The sequence below is a fragment of the Moschus berezovskii genome, chromosome 2, assembly GCF_049115385.1.
Source record: "Moschus berezovskii isolate FMDL1 chromosome 2, NW_MosBer_1.0, whole genome shotgun sequence".
Classification (NCBI taxonomy): Eukaryota; Metazoa; Chordata; class Mammalia; order Artiodactyla; family Moschidae; genus Moschus; species Moschus berezovskii.
The window spans coordinates 113,173,053-113,197,882 of NC_142461.1; positions in this window are offsets into that span (position 1 = coordinate 113,173,053).

A 24,830-nucleotide genomic window follows, 5' to 3' on the forward strand; every position below is an offset into this window, starting at 1 on the left:
TCAGATACATAACGACGCATGGCTTTCTTTGCTCATCTTTGACTGGTAATATAGATAAGCACTTTCTCATATGTTAATGAGCAGTTGAATTTCTTTCTTATGAACTAATTATTCATATCCTTCATTTGTTTTTCCAATGGGTTGCCTTTCTTTCATTGGTTTGGAAATTTTTTTCTGTATTGTGGATATTAATTTCTTGTGCCTTAGATGCATTGCACATATATTCTCCTAGCCTGTGTCTTGTTTTCTGTATTTATGTATAGTATCTTTTCCTGAACAGATGATTTCAATTTTAACATAGTTCTGCCAATTTCTTTTCTTTATAGCTCACGCTTTTTGTGCCTTGTTTAAGAAATCTTTCCTCTCCAAGCTCATAAAAATATTAAACTTTACGTCTCTTAAAAGTTTTACTATTTTGCTTTTCACATGTAGGTACTCACTCTACCTCAAATTTATTTTTGTATATAACATGAGAGAGGGAACTAATTTTCTTTTTTTCCACATGGCTAACCAATTGGTCTCACTCCATTGGTAGAATAGTACGTTCTTTACCTACTGGCTTGTAACATAGATTATATTCATTTCCTATGACTCCTGTAACAAATTACCACTATTTGGTAGTGTAAAACAATACAAATTTATTATCTTACAATTCTTGAGGTCAGAAGTCCAAAATGGGTCCTAGTAGGCTAAGATCAAAGTCTAGACAGAGCTTCATTCCTTCTGAAGGTCCTGGGGGAGGATTCATTTCCTTGTTTTTCCATCTTCGTCATGCCTTCTGCATTCCCTGGCTCATTACCTCTTTCCTCCATCTTAAAAACCAGCAATTCCAGACCCAGCCCTTCTCACAATGCCATCTGTCTGACACTGACTCTTCTGCTTCTCACTTCCATTTTTAAAGACTCTTGTGATTACACTGCGCTCACCCAGTTAATGTAGGATAATTTCCCTATTTTAAAGTCAAGTCAGCTGATTAGCAACCTTAATTCCATCTATACGCTTAATTCGCCTTTACTATGTAACCTAACATATTCACAAATTCTGAAAACTAGAATATGGACATCTTTTGGAGGTGGGGATTGGGCATTATTCTGCCTATCACATCAGTCAAGATTCCAGCTCTCTTTCTGGGCTTTCTATTCTGTTCCATTGATTTGTTTGTCTATTTTTATGCCAATACCATGCCATGTTCTAGTTAAGCTAGAACAGCTTTGTAATAAATTTTGATATCTGGGATACAAGCCTTATCTATCCCACTCCACACACCTGGAGTTATCCTTCAAATTTTTCTTGAGTATTCTTGTTCTTCTGATCTTCCATGTAAATTTTAGGATTAGCTTAGCAAGTTGCAGAGGACATAGATTGGGATTTTGCCCTGAATATGTAACTTAAATTGGAAAGAATTTCTCCCCTTTAGTAAAGAATATTGTAGTTATTCAATATGTCTTTTATGTCATTTAATAATTTTTTAAAAATAATTTTCTATGTCTTCATATCTTTTCTTATATTAATTTATGAAATGTTTCTGAAACTTATTTATCTATTGTTGCCTAATTACCCTAAAACTTAGTTACTTAGAACAGCAAACATTTATTGTATCACAGTTTCTGAGGGCCAGGAGTTCAGAAGTTTAACTGTGATTTTGGCTTAGCATTTTTTATGAGATTTAAGTCAAGATATCAGCCAGGGCTGCAGTCATATGAAGGCTTAATTATGGCTAGACGGGTGTTGGAAGGAAGCCTCAGTTCCTGGCTGTTGTCAAGAGGCTTTACTTCTTCATCGGCTTTACTTCTTCATCACATAGATCTCTTTTTAGGGCTGTTCTAGTGTCCTCATGACACGGTGACTGGCTTCCACCCACAAGTAATCCAAGAGGGAAAAGATGAACCCACAGTATCTTAAATGGCCCAACCTTGGAAGTCATACATTGTTATTTATGTATTTTCCTTTTGCTTACTCAGGAATACCAGGAAAGCAGGGTTTGTGGACAGGGGTTCATTGGGATCATCTTGGGGATGGCCTGCCACACTTATATTTTCTGTTATTATTATAAGTGGAACTGAAACACTGTTGATTTTTGTATGTTGATTTTGAATATCAACTTGCTAAACACTTATTAGTTTCAATAGTTTATGGATTGTCTCAGGCTTCCTATATAGCCTATGACAATGCTACACATAAGAGAAAAATTATCTCTTCGTTTCCACTGATAGCCTTCGTTTTTTTCTTATCCCATCATGTTCTCTGGAAGCTTCAATACAGGATTGGATATTAGGAGAACTAATGAGTATGACTATGTATTTCCTGACCTTAATGAGAATGCCTCTAAAGTTTCACCTCTAAGTTTGATATTTACTGTAAATTTTTAATAAATTAATTTTATGAAATTAATTATCTTCTATTCCTAGTTTGATAACATGTAATAGTACCATATTTTGTCAAACTCTATTTCTTCATTGATTTAGATGAATCACAGAACTAAAGTTTTTCTTTAACTTTCTAGGTAGCGTGGTATATTAGCATTACACATTTCTAAGACTATAAAAACATTGAACCATCCTTGAAATCTTCGTATTCTATTTGATCATAATGTATTTTTTATACACTGCATTTTGCTTGTTAATGCTTTATAGCATTAAATATAGTTTTGTAGTTTTTCCTCAGAGCTTAGCATAGTTATATGGAGCCAGTGACTTATGTAAATATTTTGCAGAGGTTTATATGCAGAATCCTGACAGACAGTGCTCTTGGGTGCTTTCTTACTGTTGTGCTTTTGATCAGCCAAAGCCCCTGTGATGTCACTTCACTGATCATCATAATACTGCAGACAACTTGCCTATTTAGAGAAAGCTAAGACTGAACACTGTGTCCCTGAAATACACACACACACACACACACACTGTTTTTAAAAGTTTTAAACCTGAGCTATAGAGGAACAAAATAGAGACTGAGTTCCTCTTACTCATTCTCATGAGCAGTGGCTAAATATCTACAACAGTAACAATGACCATAGGGAGGAATTGAAATCCATGTGATATTACTCAATATTAGGAGAATCAGAAACTGGCAACTCTTGATTTGGAATTTTTTCTTTGTGCTATTGTCCGGTTTTAATTTTGTATACTTTAAATATATACACACACATATACTTTGGCATTTATCTGTGCTTTTCCCCCCTCTCTTGTTAGAGGAGTTCTTGTAGGCAGGGGACATTATTATTCAATTAAATAATTCTTATAATAAACATGAAGCAAATTATGTACTAGGCATGAAGTTTAAGATATTGGCACATAGTTATAAAGAAGACAGAGAGCTCCCGCCTTATGAAATTTACAGACAGGAAGAAAGACATTTAAGCAGTGATAAACATGAAAGGAATTATGTGAAAAGCGAAGTTCAGGAGGCTATGGGAGCAAATAGAAAATTAACATAGCCTTGTCCCAAGGATCAGAGAGGACTACCCTAGAAAAGTTATAATTAAGCTTATATTTAAAGGATGAGAAGAAATTAGTTTCATACAATATAGCAGAAAGTATATTTCAGGCAAAGGGAATGATGAAAAAACTGGGAGAAAAAGGAAAGCAAGGAACATTCACAAAACTTGAAGGACTGGAAGAAGTTCAGTCAAAGGGCTGGTCTTGTCAACAGGCTAAGGATTTGGGATGTTATACTCCAGACATTTTCTGTGACATCTTAGTAGGGCTCCTTGCTCACTGATAGATATTAATTAATGTTTGTTAAATGATTTAATACAAAATCCGTTGGATTTTCTTCCTTCTTTGCATCTCCTCAGTAAATGGGAAACTCCAAACACTGCTTCTCAGATAGCTGTAGCCAGTGCTGGCTCTGGAATCCCCACATGGGCAGACATTAGGGACCGTAAGCTGCTTGGAGAACAGCTAGAAGACTGGCCTTGAAGCTGTGTTTACACTGTAGTCCCCCAGCTTCTACAGATACTGTGTGCTTATTGAGGCTGCTGTGGAAGGGCTGCTGGTCAGATTATGAGGAGGAACCCCACGCTGTGCCCAACTCTCATTTGGCCTTCTGATTGGTTACAGCCTCCTCTGCAAGCTTGGGTCTTGCTGAACCCTCACAATTTTGGCTAAGCAATTTAATTTCTATCTGATTTATTACAAAAGCTAATGTTTAGATACAGTAATACCATTATGCTCTTGATGATGGTATATGTTAATAAGCTATCTTTTCAGGCAAGAATCTTTTGTAGCAATTTTAATGAAACTTAAAAAATATGTGTTGGAAAGGAGCTGAAAGGTATGTGTCATTATTAACAAGTGAAAACAACCCAGAAAGCCAAGAATTATCTTAATCTAACATAAGATATGAGCTTCCCAGGTGGCACTGTTGGTAAAGAAGCTGCCAGTGCAGGAGACATAAGAGACATGAGTTTAATCTGTAGGTTGGGAAGATCCCCTAGAGGAGGGCATGGCAACCCACTGCAGTATTCTTGCCTGGAGAATCCTGTGGACAGAGGAGCCTGGAGGGCTGCAGTACATAGGGTCACAAAGAGTCGGACACAATTGAAGCGATTTAGCAGGCACGCATGCAATGTAAGATAACCTTAAGTTGGATAGGCTAACAATTGTAAGACACCCAGTTGATTTGTAAACTACCTTCTAACCACTTAACCCTTGCAGGGTCAAAGGAAAGACTCTTTCATGTTACATAACTTTGTGAGGAAGAGGTTCTAGGACTGTAAGCAAATTGAAGTTGGTGATATCTGGAGAGACACATGCTACCAGTAAGTAGGTCTGGAAAATTCCCAGGAAGCAAGGAACCTGAGCTCCTGGGATTTGATGTTACTCAGAGAAAACAGTTTGGGAAGGGTTGAGGGTAGAGATAGGAAGTTTGGTGGACAACTGCTACTTCCTGTCTTAGACTCTGGAAGGAAACAAAACAATATAGGCTTGGAGACAAATGTGTGCAGGATAGAATGAAGCCTTGGGGGAAAAGCACTGTTTTTGAGAAAGGATGACTTCACCACTCTTCTCTTTAATTCTGGGCCCATTGCTGGAGTCACTGCATTTATTTACTTACTTGTTTATTATTGAACTATAGTTGATTTCCAATGTTGTGCCAACCTCTGCTGCACACAAAGTGACTCAGTTAGTTACACACATATATACATTCTTTTTTATATTCTTTTCTTTATGGTTTATCACAGGATATTGAATATAGTTCCCTGTGCTATACAGTAGGGCCTTGTTTACCATTCTAAATGCAATAGTTTACCACCCCTAAATTCCTAGTCCATCCCTCTTCCACTTCTCCCTCCTCCCTTCCCTCTTGGGATTGCTGCATTTAAATACACATCCCTGGCTAGTCTCTGACACACATCATTGTCTAGTCTCTAATTGGCACCTGGTGAGAACTCTCCAGTTTTCCTCACCCTCTTGCTTTTACTCCCAGTTCTCCTTCTTCTTTTGCCTCTCTTTCCTTCCTCTACTTATTTCTTTCTCTCTCATCTTTTTCTTTAAGAAAATACAAATCCCAGCTGGAGTTGTGACTGAGGTCCCCCAGAAGAGAGAAATAAGTGCTCAGCAATGTTCAAACATTCAATATTTAAACCTTTCATAGCTGTGGCTTTTCTCTCTGGGGGTCCAGGGAAGAAGAAATGGGACTGTTTCTTTCACTTTTCCACAGGATGCCTTCCTGAGCTTACTCTCTAGAGGTTGACAGGTCCTTTTCTGCAAACGCTCACTTCAAAGGCTGTGAAAGTCACAGCTTGCAAGGAGACATAACCCCTCTCCACAAATGCAAAACTAGCCTTGGCCAGAGCACTGGGAGCCCAACCTTGCCCCAGGCCCTCTGGCCACTCCTGTCACTCAAACTGCCCCTGGACTGCTGCCACACTGCAGAGCCCACCCCCAGGTCCTAATGGAACTCAAGGGGCTCTGATTTTGGTGTTTAAGCATATTTGTGTGTTTAGCTAACTCTGGTCTCCACTAATAGATTGATAGATTCTTGAGAACAGATCCCCGCTGGTCCACCTCTGGGCCCCACTGCATCCTGACTCAATGCAGGGAAGCTCAGCCTTGCTGTCCTCCTGAGGCAGAGGCCCCCAGTGAACAGTCAGGTTCATTCTCCCTGAGCCTTTTCCCACAGGCCATGGCAACAATGCATCCCTTCTAAGTTTGCCTTCACCATTCCCTTGGCCAAATCCAAGATCTCCATGAGAAACAAGGATGACAGGTCAGAGTTCAAGGCATCAATTTCCTGAATTTTCATTTATTTTATGAAGGCTCATTGATCTGTATTTACATCTGAGTCTGGGTCTTTGTTCTGTTGGATCTATTTCTGTAAGAATTGAATTTCTCTGAGAAAAATCAAGACAGGTACTAGGCTGGTAGTAAATAACAGCAATAATTATTTACTAAGCATTTTCTTCTCTGCCCACACCTGGTTAAAATGTTTTTCACACAGTATCTTAAATAAGACAATGTCTCTATAAGTAGGTACCATTATTCTCCCCAGATGGGGAAAGATGTTTAGCGTCTTGCCCAAGACAACACAGTGATCAAGCAGTACAGCCTGACCTCAGATTCAGGTCTCATAAGTGAAAGTTGCTCAGTCGTATCTGACTTTTTGCAACCCCATGGATTATATAGTCCATGGAATTCTCCAGGCCAGAATACTGGAGTGGGTAGCCTTTCCCTTCTCCAGGGCATCTTCCCAACCCAGGGATTGAATCCAGGTCTCCCACATTACAGGTGGATTCCTTACCAGTTGAGTCACAAGGGAAGCCCAAGAATACTGGGGTGGGTAGCCTTTCCCTTCTCCAGTGGATCTTCCCGACTCAGGAATCAACCCGGGGTCTCCTGCGTTGCAGGCAGATTCTTTACCAACTGAGCTGCCAGAGAAGCCCAGGTCTCATGGTGAGGGAAAAAACTGTTCTCTCTGAAGATGTCATTTTCATGCATGTGCCGTGCTGTGCTTAGTTGCTCAGTCATTTCCGACTCTTTGCAACTCTCTGCAGCCCACGAGGCTCCTCTGTCCATAGGGATTCTCCAGGCAAGAATACTGCAGTGGGTTGCCACAATCTCCTCCAGGGGATCTTCCCAACCCAGGAATTTTCATATATAGCAGAACCTTACAAGATTTAAAAATAAATAAAACCTCAGCTAGCAAGCTAATTTACAGAGTGTCTCTGTTTTCAGGGTGTCCCGGCAAAGGTCTGTTTCACCCTCTCCTGTGCCTGTCTTGCTTCCTCTTCCTCTGTCTCTACTTACGCTCATGATGTGACAAACAACTGGACCAAAACAGAAGAGTGGTAACACCCAGATTTAGGATGTCTTGTGTACATGCTACCAGGCATCTGGCTAATTAAACAAATCTGAAATTTTCATTTAAGTATAAACGTTTCATCCAGAATTGTGGCCCACCCTGTGGGGCTCTATCTTTGTGGTATAACTCCCTTCAACAAACTCGGGAGTATTATAAAATCAAAGTGGATGAGGTGTGGCTATCTCTACCGAAGCTATAGTTAAAAGTTTTTTATGGTTACTTTTTCTTTTTAAAAGAAAAACAGAATCTGTAGACCCATCACCATTTTCATGAAGTATTTATTTACCAATTAGTCAGCACTGTGAACTGGTTGATTTAATGATCTCTCCTATGATTTATGCATAGCTTTTATTAATTGAGCCTGTGGAGATGAAGGGTGGATATAAATTAATGTGGAAAATGTATCACTTGCCATTCCTTTAAGGAAATACAGTTCTCTTCAAATATCTTTGCTGGTTTTTTCCTCTTTAAGTGTCTCTTGAATTTTAGGTAGAAGGCTATGTCGGCACTGGGGTATACTCATAGGGTTTGTTTTGGACTTTTCACACTTGTTTACACAGTGAACAAGACTTTTTATGATTTGTAAGGTGATTCTTAATACTTAAAATATTTCAAAGGGAGAAGGCAATAAGCTTAAATTAAAAAACAACTTGGAACTTCCAAAATTTTCATCAGCCAAACAAGTTACTGATGAGTTATTTTTAGGCTGTCTGCCTTTGATTCTGACCTTTAATAGGAAAACTGAAATAACTTTTCAGTAGACACTAGGTAGTTACTCTAGAAATCTGGGACACTTTTAACAAGTCAGTATAACTGATAGCATTTCCATCCTTCTCAGCTCCTGAGTCAGGGTCCGTGCTTCAGATTGTCATTCCTCTAATACAGCACTTCTCAACCTTGGCGGCATGTTGGAATCACCAGGGGAACTTTAAAAAATATTGACCTGCCTGGATCTCACCTGCAGAGATTCTGATATGATTGTTCTAGGGTGTGGCCTGGCCATCAAGATTGTTTGAAAGTTCCCCAGATGACTCTAAGGTGCAGCCAAGGCTGAAGACTACAGCTCTGGGGATATGCAGACAGAGGAAACCTGACAAATAAGTCTTGCACATAAATTCCAGCACGTCCTCAAGTTGCAAATGTTTCTACTAGCCTGAATAATGCATCCCAGGTGAATAATGTGTTACTCCTAGTGATTCTTTGTGTCCTGAGTCAAAAAGAGTTTCAGGAGTCACTTGAGCATATCTTTCTTCTAAGGGAGACCAAAAAAGTATCTGTTCTTATACCTCAGTCACCTTTGAAAGCTTCTCAGGGTGGAAAGAAGTAGTGCGGTTGTACGGTCTGCTCACCTTCTCAACCCCACTACCCTCTACTTCCCCCATCCCTCCCACCCCGCACTGTAGGGCCTTGAGCTCTTGTAAAGCCGCTTCCACTTTTGCAAATGCTTTCATGGTTTTCCAGGAGTAGACACAGGGTCACATCAGGCACAGCTGTGCTCTCAGACTTGCCTCTCGTGACATTTGTGAGATGACCAGCCAGCACTGGGGTACCATTTGTGAACAACGTAACAGACCCAGATAACCTACAGCTGTGACTTCATTAGCAACAGGCTCTGAACAAGCAGCTGAATAAAGAAATAAGTCACAACTCTTGGAGTTGGAAATCACTTTAAGAAATCACACGGTGTATGTGCAGGGAGAGGAGGTTTTATTGTCCTCAGTTGGGAAAGTGGCACCCTTGGAGAAATGAATTTAGTGAGCAGTGGAATGAATAGTAGAAACTAGAATGCAGTTCTCCTTCTAGCACAGACTATCATGAGACTATATCATAAGCTCAGGTTTGGTCTTTGACTTCGTGCTCTGTAGCTATTTGTTTCAGTTGCCTTTACCTTATGACCTAAAGTTCACAGGCCCAGTGGATTTTTGGTTCCTCCGCACTAGACTCAACAGAAATATGAGGCTGAGAGCTGTCATTTTCACAGCAGGCTGGGCCTCACCAAAGTGATTTATGTGTTTTTACTTGCAGGCTATATTTTAATGCCGAGATTTTTCTGATTATCTTTTTTGTGTGCACCCGCTCACCACATGGGCTCTTAATTTAGAAAATATTCAGCAATTACATGTGGAATTGATACTTTACATAAAAGCAAAAATGGTGCCTGGTTATGTGTGTTACTGAAAAATTCGATGTCTTTTATTTTTCTGGCAACAGAGATATGTGACTCAAAGAAATTGCTCATTATTTTTCATTTTCTGTGAGATGAAAAGTTCTTAATTTAAAAGTAGAGCTGCCCCTGAATAAAGGTCACATGGTGGAAGTTTTGGTTTCAGTGGCCCTGAAGACTTTGCCAGGCACCAGAGATTCTGCCGTGTGCTCATAAAATTTAATTACTGATGGCTCCAAATCAAATCTAAATTTGATTTAAACTAAATCTAAAATTTTGGGAAATTAATTTTGGTGTTGAAATCAGATATTTTGGCAGCTTCATGAAAAATATTCTTCCAGGAACCGCTACTTTGACAGTTGATTATCCAAATATTTAAAAGTTTGTGTAAACAACACTTAAGTAAAATGTCTGGAACTCAATTCATATTTTTAATAAATGGATATGTTAGTTTTCTGTCTTGCCAACTCTTCCCAGTGCCAGCAAAGTAAGAACTGCAGCACCTTTACTGAAGGGACACTTTGTGATAAAGAAAAATCAACGCTGTAGCAGAGAAGGCTTGGATAACTTTTCACACATGCCTTTGCAACAGTGCATGGTATGGGTTTTTGTTTTGTTGAAATCACAAGATAGGTAAAGGAAAGAAAACGACTATTCCCAAACACAAAATCATAGAGGATTTATGTCTGTATTAGCTTGGTCAAAATATGCCTCAAACTTATTGCTTCCTATAGTTAATATTCGTATCACGAGCACTGTCTAAATTGTGTGATCTCAGAGGCAAAAGTATTATCAGTTCAGTCACTCAGTCGTGTCTGACTCTTTGCGACTCCATAGACTGCAGCATGCCAGGCTTCCCTGTCTATCACCAACTCCCAGAGCTTGCTCAAACTCATGTCCATTGAGTTGGTGTCCAGTGATCTCATCCTCTGTTGTCCCCTTCTCCTCCTGCCTTCAATCTTTCCTAGCATCAGGATCTTTTACGATGAGTCAGTTCTTCACATCAGGTGGTCAAAGTATTGGAGTTCAGCCTCAGCATCAGTCCTTCCAATGAATAGTCAGGATTGATATCCTTTAGGATGGACTGGTTGGATCTCCTTGCAGTCCAAGGGATTCTCAAGAGTCTTCTCCAACACCACAGTTCAAAAGCATCAATTCTTCGGCGCTCAGCTTTCTTTATAGTTCAACTCTCACATCCATACATGACTACTGGAAAAACCATAACTTTGACCAGATGGACCTTTGTTAGCAAAGTAATGTCTCTGCTTTTTAATATGCTTTCTAGGTTGGTCATAGATTTTCTTTCAAGGAGCAAGCATCTTTTAATTTCATGGTTGCAGTCACCATCTGCAGTTGATTTTGGAGCTCAAAAAAATATAGTCTGTCACTCTTTTCATTGTTTCCCCATCTATTTGCCATGAAGTGATGGGGCCAGATGCCATGATCTTTGTTTTTTAAATGTTGAATTTTAAGTCAGCTTTTTCACTCTCCTCTTTCACTTTCATCAAGAGGCTCTTTACTTCCTCTTCACTTTCTGCCATAAGGGTGGTGTCATCTGCATATCTGAGGTTATTGATATTTCTCCTGGCAATCTTGATTTCAGCTTGTGCTTCATCCAGGCTGGCATTTTGCATGATATACTCTGCATATAAGTTAAATAAGCAGGGTGACAATATACAGCCTTGACGTACTTCTTTCCCAATTTGGAACCAGTCTGTTGTTCCATGTCCGATTCTAACTGTTGCTTCTTGACCTGCATACAGATTTCTCAGAAGGCAGGTAAGGTGGTCTGGTATTCCCATCTCTTCAAGAATTTTCCACAGTTCGTTGTGAACCACACAGTCAAAGGCTTTGGCGTAGTCGATAAAGCAGAAGTAGATGTTTTTCTGGAACTCTCTTGTTTTTTCTATGATCCGACAGATGTTGGCAATTTGATCTCTGGTTCCTGGTTATATATATGTAACACTTTTGGCAGAGATCAAATTGCCAATATCCATTGGAAAAGTGTTTTATATATATATAGATAGATAGATAGATGTGTATATATATATATATACATACATACGCACACACATACATGCACACATATGTCTTTGTGTATATATACAGAGATATACTATCTATACACATATGTATATATTATATATTTTTACATCATAGACATATATACATATATAAACAAATAAAATACACATAAATATATAAGTATCCTCCTCCTCCTAAGTCACTTCAGTCGTGTCCAACTCTGTGTGACCCCATAGACGGAAGCCCACCAGACTCCCCCGTCCCTGGGATTCTCCAGGCAAGAACACTGGAGTGGGTTGCCATTTCCTTCTCCAATGTGTGAAAGTGAAAAGGGAAAGTGAAGTCGCTCAGTCATGTCCGACCCTTAGCGACCCCACGGACTGCAGCCTACCAGGCTCCTCTGTCCATGGGATTTTCTAGGCAAGAGTACTGGAGTGGCTTGCCATTGCCTTCTCTGATATATAAGTATCAGTTCAGTTCAGTTCAGTTTAGTTCAGTCGCTTAGTTGTGTCCAACTCTTTGCGACCCCATGAATCACAGCACACCAGACCTCCCTGTCCATAAGTATACATATATACAAATATATATAAATATATGTATTTCTCACTGTCTCAAAGTTGCTCAGTTGTATTCAACTGTTTGCGACCCCATGGACTATACCCCACCAGGCCCCCTGTCCATGGAATTCTTGACAGGCAAGAATACTGGCATGGGTAGCCGTTCCTTTCTCCAGGGGATCTTCCCGACCCAAGGGTCAAACCTGGGTCTCCTACATTGTAGGCAGATTCTTTACCATCTGAGCCACCAGGGAAGCCCAAATATATGTATACATGATAAGAAATTACTTTCAAGAACAGAATACTTGGTACAATTACTTTCTCTGAAAACAACCAAAAGTCATAGGAGAGTGAATGCTTCCTATGAATAAAAGGACAAAGATTCAAAAATTAAAGGTTTTTTTGTTTTTTCTGTAAAGTTCTATCCTAACTTTTCTGCTTTGAGAATAAGAGTTGGCACCCTAGCTGTTTGGAAACAAATGAAATTACTCTTCTATATTTTGGTTTTACATCTAATGAAATTCCTCATTATGGCCCACCCCCACCTTAAAATATTTTATTTTTAATACATCTGTAATGAGGGAGCCAAGCCCAAGAAGGCCAGGACCCAAATGCTCCACTCCTTGCACCAGCTAAAACTATTGTCTTCAAACTTTTATTTCAAACATTTTCATTTCCATTATCAGAAGTCATGCATTATATGGTCGTTTGTTTCTTTCTTTCTTTTTGTTTTGTTTGCCGCAAATCTCTCTGAATCTGCAGAATCGTTTCCTGAGAGATCTTCTTCATCTGCATATTTACCTCTGTGAAGGACAGACATAGAACTGAGCTAAGAAAATCTGGCTGAATTTGGAGGGAACAAAAATGGTCCACTGCTCTCTTTTAAATGTACAACGGAAGGGTGGGAGGAGGTGCTGCACTTTGATGCCAAATTTAGAATTTCCTGGGATGTGGGCTGGAGTATTCATATGGCTTCTCTCCATTAGGACGTCTAGGGTGCTGCTGGGAAGAACACTCGGCTGAACCACTCTCTTCACACTCGCCATCCCTCAGGCTTTTGATTTGTAGTGGGATCTTTGAGTAAATTAACTTGAAAGAGTATGTACCAATATTCAGAGGCCACAGAGTCCTGTCACAATGGGCCGAGAGAAGAAAACAGTCATAATACCACATTTGCTCTCAACATTTAAAAGTGAACATCACCAAGCTGAGCCTTTGGATATTTTACTACCTCTCCTCCTTACTTGGAACTTTTTTTCCAATAGCCTCAGGCATGATAATTTTTTCCTTTCCTTAGCAAAATCTATTGACACAATAACTAGTTTAGGTTTTGATTGCTCTCCTTTGAACACCAGAGGATTCCTGGGGATTTAAGAGCTTGTTCAGTGTCAATATGCACCTGCAATCTGAGACCTTCACCCTCATTCCCAGGAGGCCTAGAACTCTTGCATCTCTGTGTTAAAGACACACAGGCCCTCTGTTGTTTCTCATGATTATGCTAAGTGAGTTCCAACCACTTTCTCTAAGATAAAAGATTAAAAATCAAAGATGTGCTGGGGTTGTAAACCATACTTTCACATTGCACTGAACAAAACAGATTTTCTATGAAAACATAAGGTTATGACGAGAGAGGTTGGTGGCCATTATTTGACTAGTCCAGTATGGAAAGAGAAAGTGAAGCAGAGTAGGACGAAAGAATTTTTTTCCCCTTTTTTTGGCAAATTCCCCCACAGACTTACAGCAAAGCCTGGAATTCTAGAACTTTAGAATTTAAAAGAATCTTCAAGGCCACCTAATCCAGCCCTCTTGTTTCATAGGTGAGCATTGCACTTCCTGGTTAACTTCCATGATATCTCTTTCCCAACCTTCTGCTAAAAGAATAATGTATTTACAGAATGCACAAATATTATGTACTAAACTCATTTAAAACATAATAAGAGTGATAGTTTAAATTTAGAACCAGCTGCAGGTACTTTATTTCCCAGCAGAAGATCCTGACATTTACCATTTTGCAATTAACATCCAATCACTTCTCAACTCAAGGTAGTATATGCCATTTACTAATACACTCCACACCAGGCACCACCCCCCATACATTATCTTATTCAATCCTCACAACATCCCTGTTGAAGCGGATTTTTTTTCCTCTCACTTACACATATGGAAAAAGAGGCATGAAGAGGTTAAATCATTTGTCCAAAAAGTCCTTATTAGTGCTGAGATTTCAGCCAAATCTATCTGAATGAAAGCTCACACCATAACCACACTCTCTTACATGTCTTATAAAATCACTCTTATATGTGCTTTTATGTTGATAGAGGTGCTTGTTGAGGCTGATTTAGATGGGGTGGGTATAAACCTCTGCAAGCTTTACACTGGGGTCAGGTTGATAGCATGGGTGCCAGCTTGGCAACAATAATAAAGCTGCCCTTTAAAGGCAGGAGTTAAGTGACAGTCCCCAGGGAGGTTCCCTTAAATAAGCCCATTTTCTATGCCCTGGGTGAAAAGGAAAGAGAACCAAAGATCTGCAGAATTTTAAAGCAGGATGAAATATTAGAATATCTCTGCTGCTGCTGCTGCTGCTGCTAAGTCACTTCAGTCGTGTCCGACTCTGTGTGACCCCATAGACGGAAGCCCACCAGGCTCCCCCATCCCTGGGATTCTCCAGGCAAGAACACTGGAGTGGGTTGCCATTTCCTTCTCCAATGTGTGAAAGTGAAAAGTGAAAGTGAAATCACTCAGTCGTGTCCAATTCTTAGCGACCCCATGGACTGCAGCCTACCAGGCTCCTCCATCCATGGGATTTTCCAGGCAAGAGTACTGGAGTGGCTTGCCATTGCCTTCTCCAAGAATATCTCTAACCCCCTCAATTTACCCATGAGAAAACTGAGGCTCAGAGAAATTAAGAGATTTGCTACCATTTTGGGATTAAGACAAGATGAGTGAGTTGGTTGGCGGGAAAATAATTCATAGTTATTAAACACTTACTGTGTACCAGGCTCTGTGCCAGGTGTCTTTTGAATATTATTTCCTTTCCTTGGTCTCCTTCGCTGATGTCAGGGATCCTGTCCATTCTGTTTAGTGCTGCATCCTTGGAGCCTTTCACATAGCCATGCTAGATGCTCATCACTGTTTGAACATAGTAATGAATGACTCTCTCACCAATTTTAATGAGAGTCTTAACATTTATGTTTTACAAAGAAGAAAACTGAGGTTCAGTGACCTGAGGTACCTCACCCAGGTTCAGAGAGTTTCTCTAAGTCCACCGACTCCAAAGCCCGTGGCCTCTTGCACACATCAGCATAGAAAAGGTACATCTCCAAGCAGATAAATAGATCTGAATATCAACTTTCCTGCTTCTCTCCCAATTCTTAGCAAGAGCTGAGAATACAGACCCAAGTGAGGTCTGTGATTCCTACAACGTCATTAGTCTCACAAAACATACTGAGATCCACTTACAGTATGCTGTGAGGTATCATAAATAATTAAAAGAGAACTGCACATCTTAAAATAAATGAGCTCCATATACTTGCACACGATGCAGCCTTGGCTTTCCACTGTTATTTTTTTTTCCAGTTCTCTCTGATGTGCACCCTGGTAGTCATTAGTCAGGAGCATCTGTGAGGTTTTCCTGTGTCATGAGATGTTAGCCCATTTTTCCTAGAGAATCCATATTATTTCGTGGAGCTCTCTGAATTTGTACACTGTGATATTCATGACACTGTAACCGGCAATGGTTAGTGTTGTCAGCATTCCTTCTCCTCCGGTTCTTCTGATCTTGTCACTTTCCTTCCTTTGGGAAATTGCTCCCCGACACACACACTTCATGTGTTTCTGATGAGGCTCTCAGGCAAATTATGCCAATTCCTGGTCTAAACTTGGACTATGTGACCCTGGCCGGGTATATCTGGTATCCCCGCAGCCACTGCGACTGGTTCAGGGTGGGAGAAATGCCTCAAGTTAGGCCCACTTGTGATTTTACATATGGCTGCCTCCCTCCCCCGGATCACATCCTCCACATTGTCACTCCCCAATTCCGGCCAGGGAGAGAAAGGCTGTACAAAACAGTGAGGTCAATGCCTAGGGAGGAGCAGAGCTTAGAGACAGAGAAAAGCAGGGTCACTGGGATGCAGGAGACAGTAGGAGAGAGGAAATCCAGGTTGCAAGATGTGAGCCCCCTAGAACACCTAAAGCCAACCCTTCCTCACAGACTATTCTGTCAAGTAAACCAATGTTTCCTGTGCTGGGTAAACAGACTTGAAATGGCTCCTATCACCTCATAACAAACATCGAACACGTTATCTCATAGCAAACGGGAACTTCACCACAGAGGCAAACAACAAAATGGCTGACTTGTGCTACAAGATTACTTCCCTGTGGGTGGCAGCTCCCGAGCGTCTCCTGATGCCCCAGTCAGCAGCAGACATGTTGAGGTAAACTGTGCCCCAAGACCAGCCCCTCATATGCAAACCCCAACCCCACCCGTGTTCCACCCCCTCCTTCTCGCAGCTTTCCCCTTGCTTCTCCCTGTTGCTCTTGGCCACCCCGTGGCCATGCACTCTCTCCCAGCACACACACCCTCAGGGCCAAACTGCACTAACACACCTTCATCTGTTACTTTTCATCTATTTTGCTGAAGGCAGCCCAGTACCAGGTACAGAAGGTGATCATTAAAGCCTCACTGGCCCCAGTTGACTCAGCTGTGAGGGTTGTGTGGAGCCCAAGGTCAGGGAAGTACCCCGCCAACTCCCTCACCCCCCGCCCCATTCCCTATCTACAGAACACCTGTGCAAGAGAATATGGGAGCTGTCTGCTCCCATATTCACTAGCCCTTGGGATCTTGGGCAAGTCACTTACCCTCCCAAGTTTCATCTGTAAAATAGGAACCATGACCACCATTTTACAGAGTCATGGGGATAATATATTCTAGTATATTCTAATCAGGCAGCCCAGTCCTCTTGGATAGGAGGTGTTCAAAAAATGGCAGTAATTCTTGCACTGCTGCCTTAACTAAAGATGACCAGATGGCGGGTGGAAAGCTCATGGTCACTGGAGAGGTGAACTGTCCAGTACAACTTTAGACAGGCAAGACTAGATGATGAGATAGAAGCCGTTATTAGCCCTATACCTCTGCCCCCACCCAACACAGCCCACTTCTTGTTTTCTGTTGCTTCCTAAGTGCCTTAAGGGTGTTCCAGGGTCTCCCAGCTCCAAAGGACATACCATCTGGGCCTTCATAGGCCTCTCTTCTCACTCTTAACCCCAACCAATTCTTGCCCCTTTATCAACTAATCTAATGAATGAATGAGGCTCCTGTGGTCCCTATACCTAATGAAATCATGCTTCCTAGACCTGGTTGCATTTTAGTGGAGACCTTTCCAGTCACACCTGGAGGAGGGCATGGCAACCCACTCCAGTTTTGTGCCTGGAGAATACCCATGGACAGAGGAGCCTGGCAGGCTGCAGTCCTTGGGGCCGCAAAGAGTTGGATACAACAGAGCAACTAAACACTTGCAGTCAAAATGCCCAAATGCAGGTGTTCCCAACATGTCTTGTCACTTATAACACCTACTATTATTTCTCTTATGGATAATATATTTTGAAATTTTATCTTCTCCCAAGCATATAGTTTATTTAATAAAATTAATTTCACCACTTTATTAATTATGGGAATGGTTACCATTCAGGCTTAACACACCATGATACAGTCAATGGCACTACACTGAGTAAGTTCATTTCAGGCCAAAAGGAAAGAAATTTGAGTTTGTAATTAGCCCGTCTTTGATGCTGGCTGGGTTTTTTCAAATACTGAAAAGAATCCAAGAAGCCTCATCGCAACCATTCTGAGAGGTATCCCTCCCTTAACCCCTGGCCCCCAAGAAGCTGTTGCTTCTGGTACCAGCCCGCAGAGAAAGTGGGCCCGTCAGCCCCTCATGTCTCACCTCCTAGGTGGGCCCTCTGTTGACGGGCTCCAGCCTGGGGCTCTCCATCTTCCCCTCCTCATTTGAGCTGCTGCTGCTGCTGCTAAGTCACTTCAGTCGTGTCCGACTCTGTGTGACCCCATAGATGGAAGCCCACCAGGTTCCCCCGTCCCTGGGATTCTCCAGTCAAGAACACTGGAGTGGGTTGCCATTTCCTTCTCCAATGTGTGAAAGTGAAAAGTGACAGTGAATTCGCTCAGTCGTGTCCGACCCTTAGCGACCCCATGGACTGCAGCCTACCAGGCTCCTCCATCCATGGGATTTTCTAGGCAATAGTACTGGAATGGCTTGCCATTGCCTTCTCTGTCATTTGAGCGAGATCTTAGCTAAGTTCAGCTGGGCCTCAGTACAATGTAAATCATGCAGAACGTTGCTTCTAGCTGTTCCACATACCTAAGCATTACTTCACATTCCTAATTGGCCTTAATTTGGCCATGAAATTCCTTAATTCTGATAATGTGTTTTCTTCCTACCCATAACATTCACGGGGGGAAGAACAAGCCATTTGAAATAAGCATCCCTTCCTTTGTTCGTTTTTCCACTTCTCCCTTCAACTACCCCTGCCCACCTGCCTCACTGCTTCCAGAGTGGAGAAAGCCCTGTAAGAGGATAAGAAATGAAGCATGTGGTAGAAGGCAACCTCCCAGCTGAAGTGGCCTAGGAAGCCGTTGCTCTAAACACACATTCACCAGTCATAAGCCTGTGAAGAAAGCTTCGGTTCTTTCCGGAAGGAGTCTCTTTCGCTTGCTAGCGTCTGCTCATTCGCTATTGCATCTTCCTTGGTGGCTCAGATGTTAAAGCGTCTGCCTACAGTGCGGGAAACCTGGGTTCGATTCCTGGGTTAGGAGGATCCCCTGGAGAAGGAAATGGCACCCCACTCCAGTACTCTTGCCTGGAAAATCCCATGGACGGAGGATCCTGGTAGGCTACAACCCATGGGGTTGCAAAGAGTCGGACATGACTGAGCGATATAGCTTTCAACTTTCACCCTATCTTTACATCTTCTGTGACCCTCAGAGAGTTGGTTTTCTACCCACACATTTTCCTGCTTAGGTCGGAAAACATGGCCTGAAAATGGTCTCCATCTTCGAAGTGTGGTACCAGAATTTTTGGCTGCCTATTGTTGACCTTGACTTGCTCTCAGCAACCCCATCTTTTGGGGGTAATTTCCTCACCATCTAGGTGGAAAGTATGAGCAATCTTGCCTTCTATTACAGAACAGCCATGGAGCAACCCTTAAAAGAGGTCCTGCCAAGGTGGTGCCCCCCAGGATACCAGCCAACCAGGCAAGGACATGGGAAGGAAGAGGCGGAGGCATCAGCTCAGCAGTGGTCATGCTTCTTTCCACTCCCTGGCTCTCCAGAGTGCCTCTGGATCCTACCAGGCTGGGTTCACTACCTCCCTATCCATTGTGAGTCCCTGACTTCCTTCCAGTGAATTCCCCTTTTTACTTAAGATGATCTCAATTGGTTTCTGATGACTGCAGCCAAGACCCTTAGCTGATTCTGGTACCAACCACATGGTGAAGGACTCTTCTGACCAAGTATATATAACAGTATCTATTAGTGGTGGTTCTGCTGCCAATATTTCTGGTTCTGTGGCTCTGATGTTTATTGGAACTAAAAAGCTTTGCATTTTGATATAATGAATTGGAATAAAATCGCCAAGAGAAAGATCAGGACAGTACTAGAGTAGGGAACAAACAATTCTAAAACGGTCTAGTTGTGCAACTTATTTCTCAACATAACATCTAAACGTAATCATACCATTTGGGGACAGCTAAAGTGATTGATTTTGCAGAAAATATTTGTTGTTTAATTACAGGATCATATGGGTCTTTTGGCAACCAACAGATGCCAAAACAGACTTTAAGCACCATCTTGAGAAACTTGTGATTTGCTTAGTGTGCTTTTAATTTAAAGCATATGGCTTCACATTCAACTGCAGTGTCCAAAATTAAGACATTAGTAATGAATCACCCTATTGGAGAAAACGCAGTGCTCCTAGACCAGGTCTTTGGTCTGTATACTCAAATGGTTCTGTTTAGAGGCATAAACACGAAGCAGCTCTCCCTGTTTTAGCTGGATGTTCCTGGGATGCACGTGACATCAAAGGACCACACGGACAACGTCCCCAGCAACGTACAGTGCTTGGCACCAGGGCCTGCCTCCATCTGAATAAACAGAGTGCAGTTTGGTCACTGAAAAGTAGAAGGCCTAAAAAGACCGTTTCTTTTGTGGTGGCTTTTCCTTTTTTAGTCTCTCAGCCTCCTAGCCTAGCCTGATTCTTCATGGCACTTGCGGAGTTCAGCCATCCTATGTGGAAATTCAGAACTTCTACCTTCTACCAAGAGCCATGCTTGTGGCTGCAGGCTGAGAACCTGGATCCATTCAGACCACATGTGGTCTCCCTGCTATTAAGAGATGGCCAGTGAGGAAATGACCAGAGTGTAGTAGTAAGAACATGGCCTCTGGTGTCAACATTTAGTCCCCTGGCCATTTTCTAGTTATGTGAACCCATGCAAGGCATTTCAGTTTCCTGAGTCTCAGTTTCCAAATCTGTAAAATGGGGATAATAGTACCAATTTTCAGAAGTCACAATGAGGATTAAATGAAATTACCTATGTCAGAGCTAAGCTAAGCCTCTGGTACCTAGTAAGTCATAATCATATAATTAGCTTTTATTGTGATTATTATTAAAGGGAGGGCCTGCTTCCTCTCTGCCTCTAGTTGGTCAAGCCTTTGCTTAAATTCAGTACACTTTTAATAAAGTGTCTTACTGCAGGCTGGGTTCTGTGTTTTAGATGCCTTCACATTCTTAGTTTGTTGTGTTGCTTGAAAAATAGATTTGCTATTTCTCTGATATTTTTTTCTGATCAGGAACATGACACAGAAAGGATGTTTCCATGCATCCTTTCTTCATTTTTATAAGACCTCCCCCATCTCCATCATGTTCTTAGTCATCCTCTGTCTCCTCACCAATCAGCAAAATGGACTATATCAAGCTAAGGTATATAATTCTGTTAACACTGGGAGCATCCTTTGGCCATACTCTGGGTAACTATGACTGCCTTTCCATCAAAGGAGAGGCATTTCAGGTTTATCCAGTGGGCTGTATTCCCTGAAGAGATCTCTGAGTAGGAAATACCTTCCTCTCAAAGATTTATGATAGATATTTATACATTATGCATAGTGATCTGTTGTTAAATATAAAAGTTGTGAATATTTTCCACTTTATTGTTTGTGTTTTATATTTTTTCTCTTTTTGTTTGCTCTTTCACTGTCAAAAGTTTTTTATGATTTTTTTTCTCATTTTAACGTAGTCAACTCAGTATTTTCCTTAGAGTTATCTGTCTTTGGTATAATACTTATAGAGTTATTTCCCACCCCAATTATATATTCACCCATCTCTTTTATCATTTTAAAGACTTCGTTAACATTTAGATTTAATATAAATATCCTTAAAGTGTTTATTCTTAAACCATCTGGAATTTACCTAGCACAAATGATTAGGTTCATGAATCAACCATCATTGCTATCTTCCCTTCCTGGAGGTCTTGCCTTCCTGCCTTATAACAGCAATGGCTCATGGAAGGCACCAAAAAAAAAAAGCAAAAGCAGCCCATTCAATGTAAGCAATAGAAAACTCTGAAGACACTCACTTCCTTGTTTATATATTTTAATGATTTGTTGTGACATGCTTTAATGGTTAGCCTTTTAATTGCGTTTTCTGTTGCATTTGATTCAATGTTAATTAATGGGATTTGTCTCACTTCTCAGGGATGCTGGGACAGAGAAAAAAGGTTAAGATTCACTCTTGGGTCCTTTTCACATTTTGTTTCTTCTGTTCTCACTCTAGCCAAGGTTTTCATCACCTCAGCTTGGACTCCTGCTGAGTCCTTTTCCACTTTCCCTTTTCCCCCTCCTCTAATTCATTCTATGACACTACTACCAATTACAGTCAGCGCTCCCCTCTGTATCTGAGGTCTGGTTGAACCCACAGATACAAGGGGCCATTTTATATAAGGGACTTGAGCATGCATGGATTTTGGTGTTCATGGGGTATCCTGGAACCAAGCACCCCACAGATGCTGAGGGACAGCTATACTGTGTCGTGTTCCTGATCAGAAACCTCAGTGCCTCTCCAAGGCTCACAGGATAAAAGACAAAATCTTTAAGGCTGACTTTCAAACCTTCACAACCAAACCTTATTTTATGTGTTTTCACACAAATGTCCAGCTCCCTAACCCCTGAGACACACCTTACTAATCAGTGATGATACTAGGAGAAGGCATTTGCACCCTTTACTTCCATAATACATTAATTTTGTTGTTTAGGTGCTATGTCTGTTTCCCACTCTTTTGTGACCCCATTGACAACAGCCTGCCAGGCTCTTCTGTCCATGGGGTTACTGGAGGAGCAAGAATACTGGAGTGAGTTGCCATTTCCTTTTCCAGAGGATCTCCCTGACCCAGGAATTGACCCCTCATCTCCTACACTGGCAGACAGATTCTAAATTTTTTTATTTTTTTTAATTTTTATTTTGCATTGGACCATAGTTGATTAACAATGTTGTGTTAGTTTTAGGTGTACAGCACAGTGATTCAGTTACACATATACTTGCATATATTCTTTTTCAAATTATTTTCCATTTAGATTATTATATAATATTGAGCAGAGTTCCCTGTGCTATATAGTAGGTCCTTGTTGGTTATCTATTATAAATATAGAAGTGTATACATGTCAATCCCGAACTCTGACTGTTCCTCCCCCTCTACCAAAAGCAGCATTATTGTTTGAAGTTGAAAATACTAATTGTTCATGTAACATAAAGTGTGAAAGAAAGTATCTTTAGAAAACTTTGCCATGTTGAAAAAAATCTAATAGCATGTTTATTATTCAAGAAAAAAAAAATACCATGTACTTGTTATATAAGCCATTTGATAGCCCATATACTGTTTCTTTACTCTAAAGGATTGTTTTTCTAAATGATTTAAAATTTTCATATTCATTCTTTCCTTAGTATTCCTATGACTTATGCTTATTATTTCTAAAGGCTAAAGTTGCTGATATCCCCAAACATCATAAATGAAAAAGTCATGAGAATACCAACTTATCACAAAATATGAAAATATCAGTTATTCCCAGTCTAATCTTCTTCGGGATTGGGGATAACAGCTGTTCAATTAATCTTGGGTAAAGTTTTATATAATCACTTGACTTTTTTTCTGGTTTTAAAATGCTAATACATCTTCATCAATAGAAACTTATCAAATGATGTTGCAACCATAAAAAATGTAATATTAGGAAGCCACAAAAAGTGAGTTGTATCCATATGTATTCTTATGGAACAGTCTCCATATTATATTGAAATATAAGAAAAGCAAGGCACGGAGTGTAGAAATACGCTACATTTGAGGGGTTTGGGGGTTTGGGTTTTGTTCTAATAGCAGAAGTGACTGGTTTCTACTTGTATCTACATGGGCTATTTCACACAATAGTGTAATGCCAGTGATTTCTCTGGAGCAAGGACTAGGGGTCTGGAGAGGAATTATTCATTCTGTCATCTTTTGTGCTTATCTGGTCCTATACCTAAAGTGTGTAAATTTTTCAATTAAAAAATATTAATTAAACATTGTTTTGACTAAAATGTATAATGAAATTCTACTCTCATCTAATAACCCTTAAGCTAAGAGGAAAGTGAACTATACCAAGAGATACAGAATCCAGCTAGGTCAGCATTTTCCATAAATATAGGAAAAGAAAGTGGAGGAGGAGACTATGCTTGAGGAACATGGTATTTCAGAAAGTGGCCATGTATTGCAGATGTGCAGGGTTATAACTGGCTAGCTAAGTCTCAAGCCTACATTTCTGCTAATGGTAGAAAACAATCTGGTAGCTTCTAGGTAAGCTCAGTCACTTCCAGGGTTTTCCACAGTCTTTTTAAAATAAATACAGTTAATTCTGAACTCTCCTCCCTCGCCCTTCTTCTCTGTTCCACTTCTTAGCCAATTGTTTTTGCTGTTTCGGATTTTGCAAATGTACTCTTTTTTTAACATTTTTATTGGAGTATAGTTGATTTACAGTTTTGTGTTAATTTTTGCTATTCAGTTCAGTTCAGTCGCTTAGTCGTGTCCGACCGTTATATACATACATAGATCCCCTCTTTTTTATTTTCCCATGTAGGTCTTACAGAGTAGAGTTCCCTGTGCTATACAGTAGGTCCTTATCGTTTATCAGTTTTATATATACTAGTGTGTATATGTCAATCCCAAATATTAAAACATCTTTGGTACCTATTGCCTGTATTTCCTCCCTTACAGAACTTCTTGGGTTCACCACTCCCCTGAAACACACTTCCAAGTCATTGGAACACCTCCGGTTTGCTAGGTCCAGGGGAGCTTCTCTGTCCTTTTCCTATTTCTCTTCTCTCGGCCTTCATAAACCAGCCCCTTTCTTAGTGTCTGTGAAGGTTACTCTCCTGGCTTTCCCCCAACCTCCTGGTTACGCTTTGATTCCCTACTAAAACCTCTAAATGCTGGGGTTCCTCAGGCATCCAATATTCTTCTTCATCTACACCTATTCCCCAAACCTAAAATCCCACTGAAGTGTTGATGACTCTTCGGTTCCTGTGTCCAGCCCAGATTGTTTCTCTGCATTCCACACATGCTTCCCATTCAGCATCTCCACTCAGAAGTTTCGTAGTCATCCCACGCTTCACACGTCCAAAACCGAACCCCTGATTTCCTCACAGCCTCAGAAGCCTCTGCCTTCCCTGGGTGTTCCCTATTTCAGTACATGG